Here is a 12,351-nt window from a genome sequence, read left to right as displayed (position 1 = left end):
AATTGGGGATTCGAACTGTAACAAGGTCTTAATACTTTGTTTAATGAATACACCAGGTTATCGACTGCGTGTAGTCCAAGGTTTTACTACTTTGTTAACAATTACACCAATTACCCTTGAATGTAATCCACCGCTGTTTTAATGAGTCCATTAACTATTAATCCATTCCCGTGTCCGGTAAAATGAACGATAATTCGTATTTATAGATATCCCGCCCACCGTACCCGATTAAGCGTATGTGGTTATATATAGATACGTCAAATTGTAATCTTTATATTAAATTAACGAGGTATCGTTTAGTTAATATAAAGCCCATTAATAGCCCATAGTCTAATTTCCACAAGTGTCGTTCTTTTGTCCAAACCCCAATTATGGTACAAAGCCTAATTACCCCGTCTTTAATATTTAGCCCAACATCACGATTATTTCGGCTTAAATAAACATAATAATAACTTAGCTACGAGACATTAATTTAAAAAGGTTAAACATAACTTACAATGATTAATAATAGCGTAGCTTTACACAGACAGAATTTCGACTTACACACTTACAACATTCGCTAACATAACCTTATTATTATTAATCTTAAATTAAAATTAAAATTAAAATTATAAATTATATATATATATATATATATATATATATATATATATATATATATATATATATATATATATATATCGTGAGAGAGAGAGATTGAATTAGGTGTATGATATTCGGCCGAAAACTGCGAAATTTATAGATGTGGCCAGACTTTTGGGGCCATGCGATCGCATGAGTTTTCTTCATGCTGGCCATGCGATCGCATGGCCGTCAAATACTGGTCACAATTCATTTTAAACGTGGGCTGCTCGAATTTTAATATATATATATATATATAATAAAATTTTATATAATTAATTATATATTATATTATATTCTTGTACTCCGTTGACTTGTAATTTTAGCTCCGTTGCGTCGCGCGTTGATAGTTGGTTCATGTCCCGGTTTCGGATTTTCGAACGTCCTTGCGTACAATTTAATATCTTGTACTTTGCGTTTCACGGCTCGTACTCTTGTAACTTTTAAATGTTTCTCATCAATAATTTGAACCATTTTGATTGTACTTTGTACTTTTTGGCTTTTTGGTCGTTTGCATCTTCAAATCGTTGAATCTGTCTTTTGTATTCACCTTTTATTATTTAAACGAATATCACTTGTAAATAGAACAATTGCAACTAAAAGCTTGTCTTTCTTGAGGGATAATGCTATGAAATATATGTTCGTTTTTAGCATTATCAGTAGTCAACTGCCACAAGGATGTATTTGTATTTATTCTATGCGGGAAATGGACCCATGAAGTCAATACTGAAATGTCCCGTTCTTATTGATTAAAAACGTTCCATATTAATTGATTTCGTTGCGAGGTTTTGACCTCTATATGAGACGTTTTTCAAAGACTGCATTCATTTTTAAAACAAACCATAACCTTTATTTCATAGATAAAGGTTTTAAAAAGCTTTACGTAGATTATCAAATAATGATAATCTAAAATATCCTGTTTACACACGACCATTACATAATGGTTTACAATACAAATATGTTACAACAAAATAAGTTTCTTGAATGCAGTTTTTACACAATATCATACAAGCATGGACTCCAAATCTCGTCCTTATTTAAGTATGCGACAGCGGAAGCTCTTAATAATCACCTGAGAATAAACATGCTTAAAATGTCAACAAAAATGTTGGTGAGTTATAGGTTTAACCTATATATATCAAATCATAATAATAGACCACAAGATTTCATATTTCAATACACATCCCATACATAGAGATAAAAATCATTCATATGGTGAACACCTGGTAACCGACATTAACAAGATGCATATATAAGAATATCCCCATCATTCCGGGACACCCTTCGGATATGATATAAATTTCGAAGTACTAAAGCATCCGGTTCTTTGGATGGGGTTTGTTAGGCCCAATAGATCTATCTTTAGGATTCGCGTCAATTAGGGTGTCTGTTCCCTAATTCTTAGATTACCAGACTTAATAAAAAGGGGCATATTCGATTTCGATAATTCAACCATAGAATGTAGTTTCACATACTTGTGTCTATTTTGTAAATCATTTATAAAACCTGCATGTATTCTCATCCCAAAAATATTAGATTTTAAAAGTGGGACTATAACTCACTTTCACAGATTTTTACTTCGTCGGGAAGTAAGACTTGGCCACTGGTTGATTCACGAACCTATAACAATATATACATATATATCAAAGTATGTTCAAAATATATTTACAACACTTTTAATATATTTTGATGTTTTAAGTTTATTAAGTCAGCTGTCCTCGTTAGTAACCTACAACTAGTTGTCCACAGTTAGATGTACAGAAATAAATCGATAAATATTATCTTGAATCGATCCACGACCCAGTGTATACGTATCTCAGTATTGATCACAACTCAAACTATATATATTTTGGAATCAACCTCAACCCTGTATAGCTAACTCCAACATTCACATATAGAGTGTCTATGGTTATTCCGAAATATATATAGATGTGTCAACATGATAGGTCGAAACATTGTATACGTGTCAATGGTATCTCAAGATTACATAATATACAATACAAGTTGATTAAGTTATGGTTGGAATAGATTTGTTACCAATTTTCACGTAGCTAAAATGAGAAAAATTATCCAATCTTGTTTTACCCATAACTTCTTCATTTTAAATCCGTTTTGAGTGAATCAAATTGCTATGGTTTCATATTGAACTCTATTTTATGAATCTAAACAGAAAAGTATAGGTTTATAGTCGGAAAAATAAGTTACAAGTCGTTTTTGTAAAGGTAGTCATTTCAGTCGAAAGAACGACGTCTAGATGACCATTTTAGAAAACATACTTCCACTTTGAGTTTAATCATAATTTTTGGATATAGTTTCATGTTCATAATAAAAATCATTTTCTCAGAATAACAACTTTAAAATCAAAGTTTATCATAGTTTTTAATTAACTAACCCAAAACAGCCCGCGGTGTTACTACGACGGCGTAAATCCGGTTTTATGGTGTTTTTCGTGTTTCCAGGTTTTAAATCATTAAGTTAGCATATCATATAGATATAGAACATGTGTGTAGTTAATTTTAAAAGTCAAGTTAGAAGGATTAACTTTTGTTTGCGAACAAGTTTAGAATTAACTAAACTATGTTCTAGTGATTACGGGTTAAAACCTTCGAATAAGATAGCTTTATATGTATGAATCAAATGATGTTATGAACATCATTACTACCTTAAGTTCCTTGGATAAACCTACTGGAAAAGAGAAAAATGGATCTAGCTTCAACGGATCCTTGGATGGCTCGAAGTTCTTGAAGCAGAATCATGACACGAAAACAAGTTCAAGTAAGATCATCACTTGAAATAAGATTGTAATAGTTATAGAAATTGAACCAAAGTTTGAATATGATTATTACCTTGTATTAGAATGATAACCTACTGTAAGAAACAAAGATTTCTTGAGGTTGGATGATCACCTTACAAGATTGGAAGTGAGCTAGCAAACTTGAAAGTATTCTTGATTTTATGTAACTAGAACTTGTAAAATATATGAAGAACACTTAGAACTTGAAGATAGAACTTGAGAGAGATCAATTAGATGAAGAAAATTGAAGAATGAAAGTGTTTGTAGGTGTTTTTGGTCGTTGGTGTATGGATTAGATATAAAGGATATGTAATTTTGTTTTCATGTAAATAAGTCATGAATGATTACTCATATTTTTGTAATTTTATGAGATATTTCATGCTAGTTGCCAAATGATGGTTCTCACATGTGTTAGGTGACTCACATGGGCTACTAAGAGCTGATCATTGGAGTGTATATACCAATAGTACATACATCTAAAAGCTGTGTATTGTACGAGTACGAATACGGGTGCATACGAGTAGAATTGTTGATGAAACTGAACGAGGATGTAATTGTAAGCATTTTTGTTAAGTAGAAGTATTTTGATAAGTGTCTTGAAGTCTTTCAAAAGTGTATGAATACATATTAAAACACTACATGTATATACATTTTAACTGAGTCGTTAAGTCATCGTTAGTCGTTACATGTAAGTGTTGTTTTGAAACCTTTAGGTTAACGATCTTGTTAAATGTTGTTAACCCAATATTTATAATATCAAATGAGATTTTAAATTATTATATTATCATGATATTATCATGTATGAATATCTCTTAATATGATATATATACATTAAATGTCGTTACAACGATAATCGTTACATATATGTCTCGTTTCGAAATCATTAAGTTAGTAGTCTTATTTTTACATATGTATTTCATTGTTAATACACTTAATAATATATTTACTTATCATTTAACATAATTAACCAAGTGTATCAATATCTTAATATGATTCATATGTACCTAGTAAGACGTTGTTATAACGATAATCGTTATATATATCGTTTTCGAGTTTCTTAAATTAATAGTCTCATTTTTATGTATATAACTCATTGCTAAAATACCTAATGAGATACATACTTATAATAAAAACATGTTAACTATATATATAACCATATATATGTCATCGTATAGTTTTTACAAGTTTTAACGTTCGTGAATCATCGGTCAACTTGGGTGGTCAATTGTCTATATGAAACACATTTCAATTAATCAAGTCTTAACAAGTTTGATTGCTTAACATGTTGGAAACATTTAATCATGTAAATATCAATCTCAATTAATATATATAAACATGGAAAAGTCCGGGTCACTACAGTACCTACCCGTTAAATAAATTTCGTCCCGAAATTTTAACTGTTGAAGGTGTTGACGAATCTTCTAGAAATAGATGCGGGTATTTCTTCTTCATCTGATCTTCACGCTCCCAGGTGAACTCGGGTCCTCTACGAGCATTCCATCGAACCTTAACAATTGGTATCTTGTTTTGCTTAAGTCTTTTAACCTCACGATCCATTATTTCGACGGGTTCTTCGATGAATTGAAGTTTTTCGTTGATTTGGATTTCATCTAACAGAATAGTGAGATCTTTTTTAGCAAAACATTTCTTCAAATTCGAGACGTGGAAAGTGTTATGTACAGCCGCGAGTTGTTGAGGTAACTCAAGTCGGTAAGCTACTGGTCCGACACGATCAATAATCTTGAATGGTCCAATATACCTTGGATTTAATTTCCCTCGTTTACCAAATCGAACAACGCCTTTCCAAGGTGCAACTTTAAGCATGACCATCTCTCTAATTTCAAATTCTATATCTTTTCTTTTAATGTCAGCGTAGCTCTTTTGTCAACTTTGGGCGGTTTTCAACCGTTGTTGAATTTGGATGATCTTCTCGGTAGTTTCTTGTATAATCTCCGGACCCGTAATCTGTCTATCCCCCACTTCACTCCAACAAATCGGAGACCTGCACTTTCTACCATAAAGTGCTTCAAACGGCGCCATCTCAATGCTTGAATGGTAGCTGTTGTTGTAGGAAAATTCTGCTAACGGTAGATGTCGATCCCAACTGTTTCCGAAATCAATAACACATGCTCGTAGCATGTCTTCAAGCGTTTGTATCGTCCTTTCGCTCTGCCCATCAGTTTGTAGATGATAGGCAGTACTCATGTCTAGACGAGTTCCTAATGCTTGCTGTAATGTCTGCCAGAATCTTGAAATAAATCTGCCATCCCTATCAGAGATAATAGAGATTGGTATTCCATGTCTGGATACGACTTCCTTCAAATACAGTCGTGCTAACTTCTCCATCTTGTCATCTTCTCTTATTGGCAGGAAGTGTGCTGATTTGGTGAGACGATCAACTATTACCCAAATAGTATCAAAACCACTTGCAGTCCTTGGCAATTTAGTGATGAAATCCATGGTAATGTTTTCCCATTTCCATTCTGGGATTTCGGGTTGTTGAAGTAGACCTGATGGTTTCTGATGCTCAGCTTTGACCTTAGAACACGTCAAACATTCTCCTACGTATTTAGCAACATTGGCTTTCATACCCGGCCACCAAAAATATTTCCTGAGATCCTTGTACATCTTCCCCGTTCCAGGATGTATTGAGTATCTGGTTTTATGAGCTTCTCTAAGTACCATTTCTCTCATATCTCCAAATTTTGGTACCCAAATCCTTTCAGCCCTATACCGGGTTCCGTCTTCCCGAATATTAAGATGCTTCTCCGATCCTTTGGGTATTTCATCCTTTAAATTTCCCTCTTTTAAAACTCCTTGTTGCGCCTCCTTTATTTGAGTAGTAAGGTTATTACGAATCATTATATTCATAGATTTTACTCGAATGGGTTCTCTATCCTTCCTGCTCAAGGCATCGGCTACCACATTTGCCTTCCCCGGGTGGTAACAAATCTCAAAGTCGTAATCATTCAATAATTCAATCCACCTACGCTGCCTCATATTCAGTTGTTTCTGATTAAATATGTGTTGAAGACTTTTGTGGTCGGTATATATAATACTTTTGACCCCATATAAGTAGTGCCTCCAAGTCTTTAATGCAAAAACAACCGCGCCTAATTCCAAATCATGCGTCGTATAATTTTGTTCGTGAATCTTCAATTGTCTAGACGCATAAGCAATCACCTTCGTTCGTTGCATTAATACACAACCGAGACCTTGCTTTGATGCGTCACAATAAATCACAAAATCATCATTCCCTTCAGGCAATGACAATATAGGTGCCGTAGTTAGCTTTTTCTTCAATAACTGAAACGCTTTCTCTTGTTCATCATTCCATTCAAATTTCTTCCCTTTATGCGCTAATGCAGTCAAGGGTTTTGCTATTCTGGAAAAGTCTTGGATGAACCTTCTGTAGTAACCAGCTAGTCCTAAAAACTGGCGTATGTGTTTCGGAGTTTTCGGGGTTTCCCACTTTTCAACAGTTTCTATCTTTGCCGGATCCACCTTAATACCTTCTTTGTTCACTATGTGACCGAGGAATTGAACTTCTTCCAACCAAAATGCACACTTTGAAAACTTAGCGTACAATTCTTCCTTCCTCAATACTTCTAACACCTTTCTCAAATGTTCACCATGTTCTTGGTCATTCTTTGAGTAAATAAGTACGTCATCAATGAAAACAATGACAAACTTGTCAAGGTATGGTCCACACACTCGGTTCATAAGGTCCATGAACACGGCTGGTGCATTAGTTAAACCAAACGGCATGACCATAAACTCGTAATGACCGTAACGTGTTCTGAAAGCAGTCTTTGGAATATCATCTTCTTTCACCCGCATTTGATGATACCCGGAACGTAAGTCAATCTTTGAATAAACAGACGAGCCTTGTAGTTGATCAAATAAGTCGTCGATTCTCGGTAGTGGGTAGCGGTTCTTGATGGTAAGTTTGTTCAACTCTCGGTAGTCGATACACAACCTGAATGTACCATCTTTCTTCTTGACAAACAAAACAGGAGCTCCCCACGGTGATGTGCTTGGTCGAATGAAACCACGCTCTAAAAGTTCTTGTAATTGGCTTTGCAGTTCTTTCATCTCGCTGGGTGCGAGTCTGTAAGGAGCACGAGCTATTGGTGCAGCTCCTGGTACAAGATCTATTTGAAATTCAACGGATCGATGTGGGGGTAATCCCGGTAATTCTTTCGGAAATACATCGGGAAATTCTTTTGCAATGGGAACATCATTGATGCTCTTTTCTTCAGTTTGTACTTTCTCGACGTGTGCTAGAACAGCATAGCAACCTTTTCTTATTAGTTTTTGTGCCTTCAAATTACTAATAAGATGTAGCTTCGTGTTGCCCTTTTCTCCGTACACCATTAAGGGTTTTCCTTTTTCTCGTATAATGCGAATTGCATTTTTGTAACAGACGATCTCTGCTTTCACTTCTTTCAACCAGTCCATACCGATTATCACATCAAAACTCCCTAACTCTACTGGTATCAAATCAATCTTAAATGTTTCGCTAACCAGTTTAATTTCTCGATTCCGACATATATTATCTGCTGAAATTAATTTACCATTTGCTAATTCGAGTAAAAATTTACTATCCAAAGGCGTCAATGGACAACTTAATTTAGCACCAAAATCTCTACTCATATAACTTCTATCCGCACCCGAATCAAATAAAACGTAAGCAGATTTATTGTCAATAAGAAACGTACCCGTAACAAGCTCCGGGTCTTCCTGTGCCTCTGCCGCATTAATATTGAAAACTCTCCCGCGGCCTTGTCCATTCGTGTTCTCCTGGTTCTGGCAATTTCTAATAATGTGGCCCAGTTTTCCACATTTATAACAAACTACATTGGCATAACTTGCTCCGACACTACTTGCTCCGCCATTACTCGTTCCGACACCATTTGTTCCTTTCGTTCTATTAACCCCTGGTCCGTAGACCTCACACTTAGCCGCGCTATGACCATTTCTTTTACACTTGTTGCAAAATTTGGTGCAGAACCCCGAGTGATACTTTTCACACCTTTGGCATAGCTGCTTCTGATTGTTGTTGTTGTTGTTGCGGTTATTATTGTTGTTGGGATGATTGTTGTAGTTGCTGTTGTTGTTGTTGTTGTTGTTGTTGTTGGGCCGTTTGTTGTAGTTGCGATTGATATTGCGATTGTTGGGATAATTGTTGCGATTATTGTTGTAATTGCTGTTGTTGTTGTATTGGTGATTCTTATCACCGTTTTCCTCCCACTTTCTTTTGACTTGCTTCACATTGGCCTCTTCAGCAGTCTGTTCTTTAATTCTTTCTTCAATCTGGTTCACTAGTTTGTGAGCCATTCTACATGCCTGTTGTATAGAGGCGGGCTCGTGTGAACTTATATCTTCTTGGATTCTTTCCGGTAATCCTTTCACAAATGCGTCGATCTTCTCTTCCTCATCTTCGAATGCTCCCGGACACAATAGGCACAATTCTGTGAATCGTCTTTCGTACGTGGTAATATCAAATCCTTGGGTTCGTAACCCTCTAAGTTCTGTCTTGAGCTTATTGACCTCGGTTCTGGGACGGTACTTCTCGTTCATCAAGTGCTTGAATGCTGACCACGGTAGTGCGTACGCATCGTCTTGTCCCACTTGCTCTAGATAGGTATTCCACCATGTTAACGCAGAACCTGTGAAGGTATGCGTAGCGTACTTCACTTTGTCCTCTTCAGTACACTTACTTATGGCAAACACCGATTCGACCTTCTCGGTCCACCGTTTCAATCCGATCGGTCCTTCGGTTCCATCAAATTCCAAAGGTTTGCAGGCAGTGAATTCTTTGTAGGTGCATCCTACACGATTTCCTGTACTGCTAGATCCAAGGTTATTGTTGGTATGTAGCGCAGCCTGTACTGCGGCTATGTTTGAAGCTAGAACAGTACGGAATTCCTCTTCATTCATATTCACGGTGTGTCGAGTAGTCGGTGCCATTTCCTTCAAAATAGTCAAATGGAACAAGTTAATCATACAGAATATTAAGAGTAGTTAATAGTATTTCGTAGCATAATATGAACTCATTTATAAAAGCTTTTTCTTCATATTAGCGTTTTATAAGTTTAAATTCGGGTAGTACCTACCCGTTAAGTTCATACTTAGTAGCTAATATACAATTCAACTACTACAATTCTATATGAAAAACTGATTATAATAATATTTCGCGTTCAAACTTTTATACAATATTTTACAAACTTACAATACAGCTTATTTTACATAAAGCATGAAATATAGCACACAATAACTTTGATACAAGATAGTTGTGAAGATAATTCTAGCTAGTACACAAGTCGTTCAGCAAAGGCAATAAAGACACGTAATTCATACGTCCAGAAACAAGTCATGCATTCTGGTTTTACTAGGACTACTTCCCATCCTTGGTCTTGTGGAACATAACCGTTATGGCCGTTGATAAGACAGCGTGTTGTAACGTCGTCAAAGGGACGAGGGTTACGTAATGTCCAACAGTCCCGTAATAATCTAAAAACCTCATTTCTTACCCCAATTACCGACTCCGTCACTTGTGGAAACGTTTTGTTTAATAGTTGTAGCCCGATGTTCTTGTTCTCACTTTGGTGAGAAGCGAACATTACTAATCCGTAAGCATAACATGCTTCTTTATGTTGCATGTTAGCCACTTTTTCTAAATCACGAAGTCCAATATTCGGATATATTGAGTCAAAATAATTTCTTAACCCGTTGCGTAAAATAGCATTTGGGTTCCCCTCAATATATGCGTCAAAGTAAACACATCGTAACTTATGGGTTTCCCAATGTGATATCCCCCATCTTTCAAACGAAAGTCTCTTATAAACCAAGACATTCTTGGAACGTTCTTCGAATGTCTTACAAACTGATCTCGCCTTAAATAGTTGTGCCGAGGAATTCTGGCCGACTCTAGACAAGATTTCATCAATCATGTCTCCGGGTAGGTCTCTTAAAATATTGGGTTGTCTATCCATTTTGTGTTTTTAAACTGTAAAATAGACAAGAGTTAGATTCATAAAAAAAAATACTTATTAATACAAGCAATTTTTACATATATCATAAAGCATAAGAACACTATATTACATATATTACACCACACGAATACAACTATCTTATTCCGACTCGCTCGTTTCTTCTTCTTCGGTTTTGGTTCGTTTTGCCACGTTTCTAGGGATATATGATGTTCCCCTAATACGAGCCGTCATTGTCCACATTGGTTTAGAAAAACCTGGTGGTTTAGAGGTTCCCGGGTCATTGTTACAACTTAAGGACTTCGGGGGTTGACGATACATATAAAGTTCATCGGGGTTAGAATTAGATTTCTCTATTTTTATGCCCTTTCCCTTATTATTTTCTTTTGCCTTTTTAAATTAGTTGGGGTAATTTCTATAACATCATTGGAATTCACGTCGGAATCCGATTCATCGGAGAATTGGTAATCCTCCCAATATTTTGCTTCCTTGGCGGAAACACCATTGACCATAATTAACCTTGGTCGGTTGGTTGAGGATTCTCTTTTACTTAACCGTTTTATTATTTCCCCCACCGGTTCCGATTCTTCTTCCGGTTCCGACTCTTCTTCCGGTTCCTCTTCGGGAACTTGTGAATCAGTCCACGAATCATTCCAATTTACATTTGACTCTTCATTATTATTAGGTGAGTCAATGGGACTTGTTCTAGAGGTAGACATCTATCACATAATATCAAACACATTAAGAGATTAATATATCACATAATATTCATATGTTAAAAATATATAGTTTCCAACAAAAATGTTAAGCAATCATTTTTAAAGAAAACACGGTCGAAGTCCAGAATCACTAATGCATCCTAACAAACTCGATAAGACACACTAATGCAAATTTTCTGGTTCTCTAAGACCAACGCTCGGATACCAACTGAAATGTCCCGTTCTTATTGATTAAAAACGTTCCATATTAATTGATTTCGTTGCGAGGTTTTGACCTCTATATGAGACGTTTTTCAAAGACTGCATTCATTTTTAAAACAAACCATAACCTTTATTTCATAGATAAAGGTTTTAAAAAGCTTTACGTAGATTATCAAATAATGATAATCTAAAATATCCTGTTTACACACGACCATTACATAATGGTTTACAATACAAATATGTTACAACAAAATAAGTTTCTTGAATGCAGTTTTTACACAATATCATACAAGCATGGACTCCAAATCTCGTCCTTATTTAAGTATGCGACAGCGGAAGCTCTTAATAATCACCTGAGAATAAACATGCTTAAAATGTCAACAAAAATGTTGGTGAGTTATAGGTTTAACCTATATATATCAAATCATAATAATAGACCACAAGATTTCATATTTCAATACACATCCCATACATAGAGATAAAAATCATTCATATGGTGAACACCTGGTAACCGACATTAACAAGATGCATATATAAGAATATCCCCATCATTCCGAGACACCCTTCGGATATGATATAAATTTCGAAGTACTAAAGCATCCGGTTCTTTGGATGGGGTTTGTTAGGCCCAATAGATCTATCTTTAGGATTCGCGTCAATTAGGGTGTCTGTTCCCTAATTCTTAGATTACCAGACTTAATAAAAAGGGGCATATTCGATTTCGATAATTCAACCATAGAATGTAGTTTCACATACTTGTGTCTATTTTGTAAATCATTTATAAAACCTGCATGTATTCTCATCCCAAAAATATTAGATTTTAAAAGTGGGACTATAACTCACTTTCACAGATTTTTACTTCGTCGGGAAGTAAGACTTGGCCACTGGTTGATTCACGAACCTATAACAATATATACATATATATCAAAGTATGTTCAAAATATATTTACAACACTTTTAATATATTTTGATGTTTTAAGTTTATTAAGTCAGCTGTCCTCGTTAGTAACCTACAACTAGT

This window comes from Rutidosis leptorrhynchoides, chromosome 7, assembly GCF_046630445.1.
Source record: "Rutidosis leptorrhynchoides isolate AG116_Rl617_1_P2 chromosome 7, CSIRO_AGI_Rlap_v1, whole genome shotgun sequence".
NCBI classification, from domain to species: domain Eukaryota; kingdom Viridiplantae; phylum Streptophyta; class Magnoliopsida; order Asterales; family Asteraceae; genus Rutidosis; species Rutidosis leptorrhynchoides.
Note: the sequence above shows the minus strand (reverse complement) of the source record.